The sequence below is a fragment of the Python bivittatus genome, unplaced genomic scaffold (assembly GCF_059951505.1).
Source record: "Python bivittatus isolate LINGU-HERP-01145 unplaced genomic scaffold, Pbiv_v1 ctg000020_np1212, whole genome shotgun sequence".
In the NCBI taxonomy this organism is placed as follows: domain Eukaryota; kingdom Metazoa; phylum Chordata; class Lepidosauria; order Squamata; family Pythonidae; genus Python; species Python bivittatus.
The window spans coordinates 128,602,132-128,619,605 of NW_028277030.1; positions in this window are offsets into that span (position 1 = coordinate 128,602,132).

Below are 17,474 nucleotides of genomic sequence, written 5' to 3' on the forward strand. Positions count from 1 at the left end.
TTTTTTTTTAAAAAAAATGGCACTCAAATTATTCCAGTGAAATTCCACCTGAAAAGATTGTTGATGTGCGTGCCTTAACACTTGGTGAAGGTCACACAACTTCCTCAAGATCTAGACAATGCTGAACTCCACACTTAGACCTTTCAAATATTCCTTGGTCCCAACTCAGAAACCCTCTGAAAGCTTTTTATAATTTGATATCAACTGTGGCACTTTATATAAACCAAGGATTAGAATTCAAGATTCATCTCAAACAATTGACGCTTGTCAGAACTCTGTTTCCTAGCAAGACTTTTCCAGTGCTGCAGAATGGTTGTAGGGCATGCTGTAGAGCAAAATTTGATTTATGGATGTCAAGCCTGTCATGTGCACACAAGTTTTAACCACTTGATTATATATTAAGAATGGTGTCTTGAAGGTTGACAGTCTCAGGCAAAAGCTATAACACTTGCATTAGGAGGTGAAAACAGTTCAAACAGGATGGATATGTGATGCAATTTATTTCTGCAGCAACTCTGTTACTGAGTCTTATTTATGTAATGCGTGAACTAAAAAAAATTACCAACAGTTATTTTTTCTGAATTTTGAATTAAATTTCTGAATAATATTAATGAACTCTATTATCTAGGCCTGGAAAAAATGGCTTTAACGTAATTTATTTTGTTTGGTTGCATCTCTCCATTTTGTTTATAAAGAGTAGGTTTTTTTGGAAGGATGACCATATTATTTTGACTCCTTTTTTATGCATCTTTAAGATCATAAATTATAGAATGGTGTATATGCAATATGTGCATGCACAAAAATATATACATTTTCAGTAGGAAACATGCAATTAATTGTCTTGGAAATGTGGAAGTGCAATAGAACCTTTACAAAATTTGAAGAGGATAAGAAAATTAGATAAAATCTATTGCTTAGGGATACAGTAACAAATGATTGGAAACAATATTTTTTTCTGTACAGGTTTCATATGTACAATTTCTATAGCAACATGTTATTGAAAAGACAGGTCCACAAAAATGGCATTAATACCTTTTTAAAATCAAAAACAAAAGATCACTGGCAGTATTAATTGCTTTAACACAGAGCAGTACTGCAGAAAGTTTGGATAGCTGACAATATATAAGTTCAGAAAAATAAAATCAAGCATTTGTTTTCACAGAGAATGAAATGATACATTAAAGCACAGTTTAACACATTTTAAACTGTAACCTATGACCCACAAGGAAATAAGAGAAGTATGAACACAAACATCAAATTTAACAGAAGAAGAAACAGGCAGTAAGCATTTGCCAATTTTGCTCCTTACTATTTCCAGCTGGGTTGGAAACTCTTCTTTACAAAGGCTATCAGGATTATCTGTTCTGTGCAGGAAAGAAAAAGCAGGCACTGAGGAACCATGGATAGAAAAGTGGGGTATAAATCAAAATAAACCAATTGGCACTGCTGCAGTCTTTAGCTAGGTTGGAAACCTTCTTGTCCAGTTAAGACCAGCTTTCCTGAGAGGAAAGTTGGAGATGCAACTTTTGAAGCATCAGTTCTTGGAACCTATTAGCCTACTGACTTGGAGGAACATTAGGTCTAGAGACAACATTAAGGGACTCCCCTCTTGGGGTCTTCCACTATTTGCACTTAACTATGGCACAAGCATTTCATGGCACAAGCAACATTTCTTTTCTCCTGTGACCCCATGATATTGCCTCCATTTAGTCACCAGCTCATGAGAAAGACATACTTACATTGACCTTGGTTATAACAGTGTTAAAGTAGTATTTTCCACCTTATTCTAACACAGTCCAAAAACACCTTCAAGATGTCTAAAATCTTTTAGGCTTTGTCACCCATTATCTTGGAAGGAAATTGGATAACTAGCAGTAACTGGGAATTGAGTCATTGCGGCTCAGTTGGTATAGCAATAAGTATCAGCAATGGAAACAATACATTTCATGAGGGTACAGTTTTCTGTTGGCTTTATAATGGATGACTCTAACTTGAATTTTGCACTGGGGAAAGGCCCTTTGCTCCTCTGCTCTGCTCTGCTTCCCCAATTGTAAGACTCTTAAACTACCCCCTTTAGCCTTCTTTCTACAGGAAGAATATTTCCTTCTACTTCTTTGTTCGCTCACCTTTATAGAAATCTCTGAAGTCAAACTTCCAATTATAGCACATAATTTCCTTAATCTTATCTCTCCTTTTGTACCTTGAGCATATATTTCTAAGTACTCTTAATGGGCTTGGACCTATCACATGCAAAATATGGATTCCAGTGAATGAACTGGAAGATTCATAAAATGTTTCCTATAAGGAAGAGAACAAGTCATGAGGCATTGCCATGTCCACTCCCTGCTGCTGTCTGGGAGACCCTCCTTACAAATGACATTGGAATCAATGGTCCTGTGAGGAAGAAGAAGCAGGCAATGAAGAACCACCATGTTTTCTCAGTGCTGCCATCTCCAACTGGCTAGAGAGCTTTCTTCACAGAAGCCATTAGGACTAACTGTCCTATGAGAAAGACAAAAACCAGGCAATGAGAAACTAAAGGTGAAAAGATAGAAATAAAAATAATAAAGAAATACTTGCTGTTGTTGACTGGAGGCTCTTCCTCACCCAGCAACAGCTCTGGAGGAATGCTTAGTTTTTAATTCAATGACTGAGTTTGCACAACATCCTGGGTAAGACTAAGATAGGATGGGATAGTTTGTGGTTCAGAATGTGGTAGAAACCCAGCCATTGCTCTACAATCAAGTCCTCCTGTTAAGCCATGATATCATGGGTTTCTTTGGGCATTACATGTTATGTGAATATAGCAATGATGTTTTTTTTAACCCAGCAGTAGTATTTAACATGTTTTGCAAATCCAGCCAGAATACTAAGTGAACCCAGAAAGAGGCTTTAAATCTGTAGCGAAAGTAAGCATGCAGTATGAACTAAGCCAGTGTGTTGTAGGGAACTCTCCAGCATGGAAGCTCATATTTTGTTGGTGTGTACAGTTCATGATTACTGCTCACAGTCACTGCTGTGAGATAGGTGGCCATTTAAACAAATGAACAAACATACTTTTTTGCAAGTCAAGATGACACAGCATTAATTGAAACGTTTCATCACACATTTCTTTTTGTAATATTTTTGAGCTTCTGTTATTATTGTGAAGTACTGAAGTTTGTTTGTTTTACTGTTGCATCTCTCTCTATTGCTCTACAACTTTCCAATTGTTTCTTAATCTAAAAGAGCCCTATGCTAGGAATGATCTCACAGTATTTTCTCCAAGCTTTAGCTACAGCATGGGAAGCTGAGAAAGCTACAAAGAATTTAACCAAGCTTTATCTTTTAAAAGGAAAACTCAGCAAAAATCAACACAATTTCTTTCCTAATAAATGAGGCGTGTGTGTATATAAAATGCATGTTCAGTAAACTTTTAGTTAAAGATACAAAGAGAATAAGAGAAAAAAAGATTGGATTTAGTCAAAAAGATCAGTAGTAGCTAAAATTAGCTGAAAGGAAGATAAATTAACGTAACAGATAAAGTAGCAGATAAATTAAGACATGCCAGAGTGGTAGGCAAGGCTGTGGGGAATATTACAGGATGGAGGTGTGACGGTTATATTAATTAAGATGGGAGGATAAAGGCTTAGTGTCTCCTTTTTTAATCTGCAACCTCCCATAAAGTTTGTACCCTGTGTCAATCAAATCAAATGTATTATGACTTAACAGAAGTGCTTGAGTTCAACACTCTGAACCACAATCCACTCAGCCCTATTTTAATTTGGCCTGGGGTGCTAGGCAAAACTAATCTTTGTATTCTCCAACAATGATCTGTAATCCAGTTGCCCCCACTAAGGATTAACACACCTCTGAAGGGAAACTATGAATTTTCCTTGAGGTATGTCTAAGATTTTCCAGTCATTCATCACCATCCATAAGGACAGAGTTGTGCAAAATAGACACTAATGCCATTTGCATCTGCCTACCCATCTCCTTACCACTTTGCTCTCATACCATTTCAAATTCCATTTATCAATTAAAACATTGCCTTTGTTACATAGTCATGGTTAAAGTCTTGAACCCATCTTCCATTCTTTGTCCTGGAGACTGAGTGATTTGTGGTCATTCTTTCTCAGCCCAGCCTATCTCACAGGACTGTTATTATGAAATAAAATGAAGGGAGAGCTCCTATAAGGGCCCATATTTCCTGGAGGAAAGGTGGGATATCAATCTAAGACATAAATAATAGTCAATAATAATGAAGTGTCTTCCTTGATGATTGTTTTGCACATCCAAGCCAATATTCCATCTTGATGTTCACAAATCACAGTAAGTCATTGTTTAATTATAGTTAACAAGCCATGGTTTGTTTTACAAGACATAATCTGGTTCACAAATAAGTAATAAGCCACAGTTTAAATATCAAAATGGCTAGTTCTACACTTCACTTGGCTAAAGAAAACAAAAGAGATACATTGTGGCTTAATGCAGTGCCTGAAACCAATAATGAATACACATTGTGATTTTACAGTTAAAATTGCCATGCCATAGCATCTCTTACTGATGTCCAGATTTATAAATCAACTTTAGAGGATTCAATAATTTATTATTGAGATGATATAAGTACTGTGTTTTTAGTGTCATCATCCCCTTTCTGAAACTCTCCAGATGTGTTAGACTGCAATTCCATTCATCCCCAGTCAGCTTGTCTGTTGCCTATGCTAGTTATAGGTTATGTAGTCAATCACATTGGGAAAGCACCAGGTTGGATCAGGCTGGTTGAGCTGATCAGGTGGGAAGTCAGAATGCTATAATCAAAATTTTAAATGACAAGCTCTAGAAACCATAGTTTTGTACCCATACTTATCTGGAAATAAATTCAACAAGTATTCAGATCCTGTCTTACCAAAAATCAATAGCTATAACATTTATCTGTATAGACTTAAGGAACCATTTCTTACAGAGACGATTCCTAAGCTCAAATGATGGTTTCCCATCCTTAGGCAATTTACATTCTCTTTTGAAAGGAGGAATATTACCAGCCTGTGAAACTCACATGGTAACTATGAAGCTTTCGTTAAGCAGAATATCACACACAAGGTATATTAACTACCCATCTACATTCAATTCCATTTACAAATGCAATTTAGCCTTAATAATATGTGATTAACTATCTTGGACAATTCAAAATCCAAGGAAGAAATTGTTAGAGTGGTAGGATGTTGAGAAGGTAGTAGAGGAAGGACTGCCAGTTGAATATTTTAGGATCCTGATGTCATTTGTACTGAGCTCATTCTGGAAGAATGATAAAGGCAGGAAATATGGCTGGGAATGAACAGGTACTTGACAGATCAATTAAGAGGGTGATCTTGATAGATTCAAAAGCACACTGGAGTCTTCTCTTCCTAAGCATGGATTACAAGGCCATTGAAGTGGTCAAGAATTTCTATTGGATCAGTAAGGTGTCATTTTCTTTTTAACTGAAAGTGCCAGGAATACAACCTGGGACCATCTTCCTCAAAAGGAAGTTTTTTGTCACTGTACTACAAGCCCAATATCTGACAGTATCAGTCCATAAGTTATTGGTAAAACAAGCAAGCTGGTAAAAGATTTGCAGCATATTCTGATGAGTAACATAGTCTAAATAGTCCCATAGTGGGGTATTAAGCACTACAGGACTGAGCAGCAGACTGGGATCCTAAGTTCTTAACTAACAATTAAGTTGCTGGCAGGAAGTGAGAACTCAAGTTTTCCCCATCTTCTCCTTTTCTCCAGCAGCCTCTTGATATTTCCTTGGTCCATAAAATGTCAATCACAGTTAGAATTAGAACTAAGCAAAGTGGCATCTGGTCTCCAGAGCTTTATTCTTCATCTCCAGGATCCTCTAAACTGTGTCATTAACTTTTGGCAGAAACCTATCAAATGAGAGAGGATAATCTTCTGCCTTCTTTTGCTCTTCTTCCTGTCAGTTGCTTTTAGATTACATCCTTCCCCTTACTTGATTACACAGATTGTGTAGTCCGGATGTAGCACTGGCCATGCCTCTGACATTTTGGTGATGACTAAGAAAAAGAAGGGAAGGAGTATAACCTTACAGGGTTTTCTTGGACCACTTAGGAAGATGCTCTAGGATCGATAAATCCTAACAAAATAGCTAGAGTATTCAAAGCCTATAATCAGTGCATTAGACCCTGCTATTTTAATTTCCCAGAATGTCCCAGAACTACAATCTGTTGGTGGGAGCTTGGGAGATAAAAGTGGCAGTACTCACACAATGCTGATTAGAACCCTGCTGCTACCACCATGATCTACTGTTCTTCCAAAATCAAGTGCAGGCCTTTTCTGCTGTGGCTCCATTATTTTTAACATCTCCTCACTTATTATTTCTTGTTTTAATTTGGTTTTTTAAATATTTTTATACTTTCAAAATGTATTTATTGATTGCTTTTAACCTTGTTGTACGCCACCCAGTGTCACTTGGAAAAAGTGAGATGGGTGATTAATAAATTGTGTAAATAAATAAAAAAATAAAAATAAGTATAATTTTACCAAGTGCTTCCACAGACCTGTTCTGACCCTTATAGAGGTTAATCCCTAGAAGCAACATTCTTACCAGCCCAGAGCAGGGAGCAGGTTGTTCTTTTGTTCCTACTTCCTCTATAAGTCCATGGAGAGTTTGAAGCAAGGGGAAACTGGTTGTTCAGCCTCTTAGAAACTATGTAAAAATGTTCCTGCATTGCAAGTTAAACATGTTTTTAAAATATTAGGGAAGGGAAAGGAAGGGAAGGGAAGGGAAGGGAAGGGAGGGGAGGGGAGGGGAGGGGAGGGGAGGGAAAGGAAGGGAAAGGAAGGGAAAGGAAGGGAGGGGAGGGGAGGGGAGGGAAGGGAAGGGAAGGGAAGGGAAGGGAAGGGAAGGGAAGGGAAGGGAAGGGAAGGGAAGGGAAGGGAAGGGAAGGGAAGGGAAGGGAAGCTTTGCAATATTGTGGGCAGGAGGTGGGAAAGCAAGGGGGGCATGCTTCACTCAATCAAGGGCAGAAACCAAGAAAGTGTTCACTGCTAAGGTTGAATGGAGCATGAGCTTCTATAGTAAGGATAATTGATTGACTTAACAGATATTGTTGAATCAATTGCAAGATTATTAAAACAAACAAACAACAGAGAATGTAGCACCCCAACAGGAAATGGCTGCTCAGACGAGTGGCCAGCCAATCAGGGTTGGGGCTGCTACCAGAATGGAATGAAGTGCTAGAGACCATCTCCTCTGAAGGACTGAAGATGGCTCAGGTTTGGAAACCGCAGTTTTGAACCAAAGCATTTGCAATGGGTGGGTATTGGGAGGAAGATAACATCATCCATCTCTGCACTCAGAAAGTAGTGCTGAAAGTGCAGATCTGCCCTTAGATAACAGCATCTCAAACAATTCCAACTTTAAATTTCACATTTTCATTGACTTTTGTTGGAGAATAAAACTTGTGAGGTAATTTTAAGTGCTTTTCTAGCCATTAGGACACAACTGAGCAACTTCTCATGGCTCAAGATCTGCACCAGGCTTTGCATGCCATGTTGAGGGCTGCACTCCAAAAATCTTTATAAGGCATAAGGCATCAATTTGGCTTCTTAAAACTTTTCCCACCCCATCTCCCTGGAAAATGAAGGTGCTGAAATCTTTGGCCATGGCCATTCTGAGATTGGGGGTCACATCATAGGTTCTGGCCAGACATAGGTGACCCCCAGTTCACATTTTTACACTCCCACATGAGTGGGGGTATAAAACGTAATTATTGGGTTGTATGTGAGATTGGAGCCATCAGAATGAAAAGTGACAGAGCACCCTTCTGAAATGTATTTGTTAAAAATGACAAACCAGAGGATAACCTATGGCTCAGTTTTAAGATTTGGTAGCTATGATACTGTCACAGTTTAGGAGTATCAAAGAATTGCACAATGAATCATGGGAATAGGGCTGCCAATGGGCTGAAAACTGAGAAATGGGCAATAACTGTACTATTAGTAGTCTAGTAACTGTAAACCTTTTCTGAAACTACAATTGTGAAATTGGGTTCCACAACCCTTAAGTGAATTGAAAATCTATTGGCAGTCTAGCATATTCTCATGTGGGGTCTGACAAATATCTGTGTCAAAACTCTCTGACATTTTTTACATTTTTAGTTTAGTTAGTTAAATGTCCCACTTTTCCATCTGAGCTCCAAGCAATACACAGTTTTTCCCACCACAACCCTGTGAGTTCAGTTTGGCTCAGAAAGTGACTGGCCCAAAGTCATCCAGTGACTTTACATGTCCAAGGGTAGACCAAATCCTCATCCAAAACTTTAACTGCTACACTGGGGCAGCAGTGTGAAGTGAACTGTTCTTAACTTGCATGAACTTCAGTGATGTCACTTTCCTTCAGAAATATATATATATATATATATATATATATATATATATATATAGCTAGCTTTCAAATCTGTATCCACTTTTAAAATCTCTCCCATAATCATTAACTTAATACTCTCAAGAAAGCTGGAGGAAGGGGGGGGGGGAGAAGATTTTTAGATAATTTCATGTTTTTGTAGTAGCATCAACAGCTATTTTGCCTCCCCACATGATTTCTGTGACAAACACTGACATTTTCAGAAGATAAACTGTTCTTCTGAGGTTTTCTAAGCAAGTATGTGATTATACAATAAGTTTGATAGTTATAAAGCCATTTTTTTCCAGGGGAAGCAAATAGCTTTTGAAATATCATATCTGGAAACGCCTTAACTGCACTTTATACTGATTGCTGATTGGACTGTTAGTCAAATGTTGAAACCTTATTGTAGGGTACTTACTCTAGCATGCTGGTTGGGGGATTCTGGGAATTGAAGTCCACCCATCTTAAAGTTGCCAGGATTGTGAAACACTGAACTATACAGTATAATCATCTTAGGTTCCCATGCTGGGATGTATTTCTTTTTGGAAGAATACCATCCCTTCCTCTCCATGAAAAAAAAAATAACTAGTAAAAAAAACTACCATGAAACAGTTCAAATGATAATAAGAGAAGTGAAAACTTTGTGCAACTAGAAATAGTATTTGTAACCAAAAAACTTGCTGGAATGTCTCAGTCAGAATTCTTTCCTCCCTCTGACTAGTCTCTCCTACTTCCCTAAACACCTGTATGTGCACACAATTGCAGTGTGTGATCGATCACTGGGATTTCGTCTAACCCAAGTTGCTAATCAGCAAATAAAGAAAAAGAGGAATAAGGAAATCCTCCTCTTTGAAGTCCTCACATTTAGCTTCTGATGGCCCAGTTTTTGCCCTGCTTGGGGAAAAGTGAATTTGTGTGTGTGTGTGTGTGTGTGTGTGTATGTAAGAGAGAGAGAGAGAGAGAGAGAGAGAGAGAGAGAGAGAAGGGGGGTGGAAGGGAGGGAGGGAGAACTGTGAATATGAATCATTCAGGGTGGATTACAACAACTGAAATAATAAAAAAATAAGTTACTTGTACAAAACCAAAAACAAGACTAAAGAGTGTTACAAAACTAATCAAATAAAAATATATAATGAGGATGGTAGGGCCTGGCAGGGATAATATAAAGAAAGCTTGGCTCCTTTATTGTAAGAGTAAATGAGTCTTAAGGAAAAAAGTGCCGTTTCCTTTTAACAGTTTCCTTGGAACTGGTAAGGATCCTACTAATTGTGTGAGTGAACACCCAATATTGTTATTAAAGGTAAACACAACAATATTGACTGCAACCTTGGCACATAGATTGCACAATCTGATTTTATGGAAGGACACCAAGTATCTGATAATATCAGATTATTGGTTGATTTTCTAACAATTCCATCTGAGAATCCTGAAAACATTGAAGGGCTTTGTTAAGGCGCAGATTCAGTTTTTGTAACTTGTGATGCACAAACCAGATTTCCCTCCATTCTTAGTCCTAGCATTAAAAATTATTCTTCTATTCCTTCAGTTTGAGTTTTTATGAATGGCATTATTCCTTCCTTTCAGTCAGGATGCACTATGGGACATCTCAAGGATGGCTATTACTGCTTTTTATATTTAGTTTGGGTGTGGAACCTTTGGTTTTTCTTATTAGAAAATCTAGAAAGAGATTATTAATAACTATTCAAAGTATTTACTTAATTTTGTGGAGGCTGTACAGCAATCTGGTAAATTTTATTTATATACAAGAAACTTGAACAAAACTAACATTTGATGAACAGCTGATATGTTCTCTATGGAAATATTTAAAAATGGGCTTTCCTTTTTTAATTTGGATGACCATAAATATTTGGGGATAATTATCTCTAGAAAAATATTGTTAGTATAGTTCAAACTATACCACAGATTATTAATGATATCAACAGATGGTTGAAAATAATTAAGAGCTTTTTGGGAGGAACAAATAAAGATAAATATAATCACATGAGTGATATATATTTAAAAAGGGAAGTTTATGTCCATTCCACTTAGATATTTTAGACTGACTGAGAAGTTAATAACCAATTTTTAGGAAATAGTCAGACTCCAAGGTTCCATCTTTCATAGTTCAAACCCCTATATGAATAGAGATTACTTAGAACCTTTGAAATCTTGGCAAGCGTATTTCATCAGAAATTGAATCTTTAGACTTATTCTTATTTTAAATTGGAAGGCAAAACATTTTTTCTGGAAAGTTTGGACTGAAAATATATCGTTAATGATACTTTTAAAAAATGTGAGATACTGCAAAAAGAATATAACTTGCCTGAAACTGCTGAATGGCAATATACTCAATACAATTGTTCATTCTCATTGGGGCTCTGGAAATTCCTAGGATTCTGAATGCATGAAGGTTTTTTAGTAGCTAAGTCAACAATTTAATTTTATCAACAAAGAGTTTTACTAAAATTAATATTGATAATTTACAAGAAATTTGGAAAAGAGAACTGGAATTTCCTACTTAACAATTCAAGAACCTCAGATTTTAAAAAATTTAAATATGTTTCAGACCTTAAGATGAGACTAATTAATAAGTGAAAATTTATTCTGGGTCTATTGGACCCCTCAATGGATGTTCAAAAAGAGATGATTTTCTACTTTTCTGTATTAGAGATGCAACAAATTTGAATCATATGACATGATTTGGTCATATCATCCAGTTGTTCCATATTGGTTGAATGTTCTTAATATAGTGAACCAAATTCTGGAGAATTAAGTTTTAAAGGTGTTAATATATTATTAAATTATATTTCAAAATTTTTGAATTATGTTTATGAAGAACTTTGGATCTAATATGCATGGAATATTGCAAAAAACATTGATATGTACTCATGGGAAGACACTTACATACCAAACATCAATGGTTGGTTTGAGGAAATGTACATCTTCTCTGCCTTTGCATTGGCCACTCATAGATGCGATGGAAAGGCTAGACAATATGATTTCAGGCAGTCAACAATTTGTTAAGTCTGCTATAGTACTTTTAAGTCTGGTGCAGGACAATGTTATCTCTTCCCAAAATACATGAATGGATTTAAAGGGATAATAAACCAATCTCTTCTGAGAATGACTAGTGTCTTATAACTTATTTGCATTGCAGCAGGTCAATGGACAGCTGTAGGGTGTAATTTTAAATAGTATATGCTATCATCTTTGTAAATAGGCATATATGATTAATGAGAGCTAGAACCATGGGATGATATTGCAGTATCCCTTAGACAGAAGGCATAATTCAGTTTTTATAAGCCCAGAAGCAACAAAAGGAGAGAAATGAACTGCAGTCACAATGTAAAATGGAAGGTTCCTTTCTTCCTGAGTCATCAGATTAGAGTGCAAATTCCAGGGTTTCATATAAAATATTCCAAGTGCTAATTTTCTCTCTATTTCTTTAATATGCAAGTTTCAGTTCTGTAATTTGATCAAGACTTATATGAGGTAGAAAACAGAAGTGTGACATTTATGAGAATATTTGTGTAACCTTTAAGATGTTCAATATGCAATAGGAATGCTACTAAAGCTTTGCAAGAATTATGAAATTGTGAATATTGAGGTAAAAATAGAGAGTGAACATTTTCCTTCATAATGCTAGAAAACTTTATATATATTATTTCTCTCTCTATAAAGAATGTTAGGGGTGATGGTGGCACATGGCTGAGCAGGCTACTTCCCTGGCATCTTCCAGCTATGCTTGAGGACCATGCACCCTTCCATATTGCATTCAACGAGCATGGGAAGAGGCAGTCTGTGCATAGCAATGTAAACTCATAGGACTCATCTTTGCAATCCTCTATACCCAAGAGGGATTGCTCATTTCAGAACAATTCAGAAGGAGCTCAATCAACTTCAGTTGAAGAGTTTTACAGATGTGTATTGGAATGTACATAGAATAGATATCTGTATCAGAGGTGGATAAATCAGAGTGGAGAAATTGAAATATTCTGGATTCTACTGAGCTGACCTGAGCACCTTCTCAATTGTTCTGAAGTGAGGCTGTGTCCTGATGACTGCATAGACAAATATTTGCCACCTGACATCTCTCCATTAACAACTTGTAGCTCTTTCAAGGATATTCCAGTTATCACTGATCCCATCTATCCCCTTTATCATTTGTCTTTCCCTTCTTCTGCTTCTCTAAATTATGCCAGATATAATCATCTCCCCTGAGTTTAATGTATAATTGTAGCAAAAGATTTTCTAATATCATCCAGATCCAAGCTGAGCTACATAATTAAAGTAGTTGGCTCAAATTTATCTCTGTTTTCTATATCCTGTTTGTAATAAGCAAGCATCTCATTAAAACAGCATTTTTTAAAAAAAGTGTTTTGAAGATTACAGTAAGTAAGATGTTTTAGGGGAATGACAAAGACAATGTGGCTAGGTTTCAGGAGACTAACTTATGTAATTAGACCTGGCCACTGCATTACACCACTGCTCAGTACTGTCTGCACCAAGCTTCCCAAGTAGTTTTAGACTAAATACTATTATTGGCTTTTAAGTGACAAGCTAGCAGCTACATTTTAAAAAGGTGGAGAAAGAAAAAAGTAGCAGGTGTAGTCAGAGTAAAAATTACATTTTGTTGCATTGAAATGAAATGAATATTATCATTCCCCCTGTATTTAAGTATTCCTTGTTTCTGTTTATATTGCAAATTAAAGCATTGTGGTAGATCTTGGAGAGATTCTGGGATTCATACCTAATACATTCAGGATCCACAAGTGATTTGTAGTCTTGAATTGTTAATCTATGCCAACTAGCAGGATGGTTTTAGACAGTGATCTTTCCTAACCATACCTGGAGATGATGAATAATGGATCTGTAGTAAATAATGTGCTCTATCACCAGAGAGAATTTGATCAATGCATTTTGATTCCAAAGTCTTCTCCAACCTATTGGCCTTCAGGTGAGCTGCACTTCAGCTTTCATAATTTCCAGTCACAACTGATATAATACAGTATTTGGGAATTATGGGATTTAGTCCAATCCATCAGGAAAACACGTAGTTAAGGAGACAGATCTATATTATAAGCTGAGCATTCTATAGTATAGGAGAAGTTCTTATTTGGGATAGTTAAGATGTACCTATGAGGTAATATTTCTGCTTCTTTTTAAAGCAGACTCAAGCCATAGTAATCTTATCTGTGAGTGTTATGGAACATATTTAAAATTATCTTCCTTGGTAACAGAGCAATTGGATCATCTTAAGATAGAGCTGGTAGAAGATAAACAGATCTCAACCTGGTCAGTGCTTATACTGGAAATCTGGATATGCCTTAAATTCCATGGAAGAGCAATTGGATGTAAATAACACGTAAATAAGATGCCTAGAATCCTCTGCAATATTTTGGATTTCCATGGCAGATAAACAGAGGTTCCTCAACAAAACAGTCTAGATAGAAAGGGTCCCCTGAAGACAGTGAGTTTCAAAGTTACTATTTTAAAAGTTTCAATACAACTAGAGTCCAGGTTGAATACAGCCTATTTAGAACTTTTGCTTCAAAGGAAAACAACCCTCAGACTTGCTGAAAGGAATTGGGATAGGAGATATCTGGGTTGATGGGGTTTAACTCAAAAAGCAGGCAGGCGTGTAATCGGTCAGGTAATTTGAGAGCAATATATACTGAATAGCAAGACTAAGTGAGGCACACTTACATCACTTAGTAGAAAGATGACATATTTATGCAAAGATGCCATCAATGATGCATCGCTTTTCTGACAAATCATAAAATCCAAATAATAGTTTGTCTGTAAATCAGGATTGTAAACCAAGTTCAAACACTGACAGGTATAGTCTGCTATAAAGTGCAATTGGAAATGTCTAAATTTTGCACACAGAGGGAGGAGAGCATGCAATACTCTGACATGCCATCTAGTTTAGGACTGTTCAAAGCAATGTAAGTTGTTTCTTTGAAGCATTTTGGACTGAACTAAAGCAAAAAGGCACAGAATTTGCCTAGATAAAGCAATTCAGATGGCCTCAATCCACCTCAGGCCATTACTTCTCTCAGCCCTCTCTCCTAGCACTCCCTGCAGCACTTGCTCAATGGGAAAAAGCTGGAACAGGACAAGGGAAGCCAACAGGATCACTTCAGGTTTAGAAAAAAAGGGATGTTGCTTACAGAACCAGCTTCAAGTGTGTGCTTTGTTTGAAGCTTCATCAAAACAAGGCATCTTTTTGAAGCTTTGCATAGCCTACCTAATTCAAATTGCCCTGAGGTAAATATCAACACTGAGTAAGTGACATGTCTGAAGAGAAGAGGCCCTTATTTGACAGTAAAAAAAAAAAAAAAGAATCTGACAAAGATTCTTGACAGGTAAGCATTTGAGTGGAGTGTTTTCATAATTACCATGCCCATCTGCACAGCATTATCAAATGGTACTCAGAAACTCCAGGGAAAAATTGGTTAAAATATATTTGGCAGAAATCAGGTTATGGTCCTCTCTCATTTGAGTCCATCCACACTACTACCATTAGAGGCAGATCCATGGCAGAGGTCCCTGTGGAGCTTTAAATGTTTATATTTTGGCATAGACACCCCAGAGTGCCTTATAAAGCAATAGTTCCAGTAAGATCAAACAAAAACAACAACATTCACTTCCTGGACATGTTACTTCATGTTACTTCAGAGCATGTCACTTGACATACAGGAGGGGTGAAACTAGTCTTGGACAAAGGGAGTTCCAGAGCCCAGTCCTCTTCTAAAGCCACATGTTGATCCTCAAAGGTCTTCATAAACCATTGGAAGTCCTGAAAATGTATGGTGCAGGGAAGAAGTGAACTGATTTTGACCCCACCATCCGCCAGCACTGTATTTCCCATCTCATGCCTGAATCTCTAGAAGGAATCAGACAGGGGCCACAGAAGGAGCTATATCTGGAATAAAATAATGAAATATTTCCTACCATGAACTTCTTCTGCTCACAGGTTGCAAGCTTATACAGTAAATGGAATAGCAAAACCTACAGAGTTGGAGAAGGAATGGTAAAAATCTTGCAGTCATTAGGAAACTAAAAAAAATTACTGCTGGCAAGAGATGGATGTACTGGAGAATTCCTTCTTGGTCTCTTTTTTGCAAATCACAATCCTGACCAAATAATAGTCCTGGGTTTCATTTATGTAAGTCCTGCATTTGTATTATCATGGCAGCTTAGGAAAGAGCTAAGACAAATGTGCAAACCATGGTGGCTAAGTATACAGTGCTTGTTTCTTAGTTCCAACTCAGATTGTCTCCAATACATTACTTTATGTACAGTCAGCAGGAAATGTTGTCATCTTGTGGGACAGCCTGTCTTGCCTGTCATTGTGCCTGCCATCTGGAACAGCATCCTCCTGAGATACATATGGCTCCAACCCTTCAAATGGTCTGTAAGTCTCTGAAGATCTGATTCTGGCCCCAAGCCTGGGCTTAGGGTGTTCGTGGAATCCCTGGTGATCTTTTACAGTAATTGTTATTTATGTGGGTTTGTCTAGGCATCCATGTTTTTCTTTTATATTATGTATTCTTTTTAAAATTGTACACTGCCCAGAGCCTTTGTGGAGTCAGGCAATCTTGCAATCAAAGGAAGGAAGGAAGGAAAGAAAGAAGGAAAGAAGGAAAGAAGGAAAGAAGAAAACTGGTGGGTAATCCCAACTGGATCATGACCCTACTTCCAGAAAGATGGTATGTGGAGATCCAAGTGTTTGCCCTGTAAAAGAGGAAGCAGTTAATAAGAAGCAAGAAAGAAAAAGGTTTCTCAAATATCATAGATTTCAATTCATGTGAGATAAACTTTAGCAGTTGTTCTCTGCCCCTTGAACTCCATGGGGTTCCACTTTAATGAGGTGATGAACTGAATGGCTTTAGTACTGAGGTGCTAAAGCCATTTTACTCATTTCTTGTTTCAGATTTTCCTTCCTTCCTTCCTTCCTTTCCCTTTTATCTAAACCCCTCCTCTTTCTGGCCTTGTAAGGTCTTTCTTTGCTATGCAACATTAATAGCTTTCATTTTATGTGTAGTGTACTGATATCAGAAAAGCTATAAGAAAACTAATAAATTGGTTTAATGGTGTGTAGATTGCACAAAGCTAGAATACTCATCAGAAGTTATATCTGTCTAGTTCTCTTATTTTACTCTCCATCCTGTCTCCTGGGTTTTCATATATTAATCCAGCTATCACTGTAGAAAGTCTGACGTTAATCTCCTGGTACAATGATAAAACTCCATGGTTCAGTCTTTCTACAATGCTTTTACCTACTGCTTTAAAGCTTAGCATAGTCAAGAAGATGGGAATGACAAACTAGAACACCTGAAGGGCTCCAGGTTGAGGAATTTACATACATTACCTGATTAATTCTTGAAGTAAGCCTGTAAGGAGAGATTTCTTTAACTACCTCTACTCCTTCAAGTAGACCTTGACTCTTGCCTATAGGCAGGTAATTTTTGGAGGAACAAAATGGACATTATTTGCTTTCCTCTGGGATATATATATATTTTAATCTACAACTCTAGTAATTATTGGAGATGTCTCATTGAAGAACCAACCAGGCTCATTCTAACTTATCATCAAAGTCCAGACAAGTTCATACAGATGTTGTCACCTGCTGAAACAAATAAATATAAGAATACCACTAAACTTAGATTCATTAAATTTTTAAAGAAAATTTAAAATGTAGGAGGTTTTTTCTACCTAGCATTACTTTATAATGTTATAGTGATGTTTCCTGTCTCAGGAAATGGTAGCATTCAAGATGTGCTTTGGGTTTTTTCCCTTGCCTAGCAGTAATTAAAGCAATAAAGTATCAGCACCATGCATCATTAAATAATTTCCACGTCACCTAAAATAAAGTTGGGAAATCATCCATTTCTTCTCTACATAGCTGAATTTCCAGTTCTGTTGTAATATGGCAGATGTGTGTTGCTAATTAAAATTGGCCTCCAAAAGAAAAAATGAAGTAATGACAGAAAAAGGAAAAGAACACACACACACACACACCAATGTTCACATTAATAAAATAATTCACTAAAAATCTGCAAGAAATATT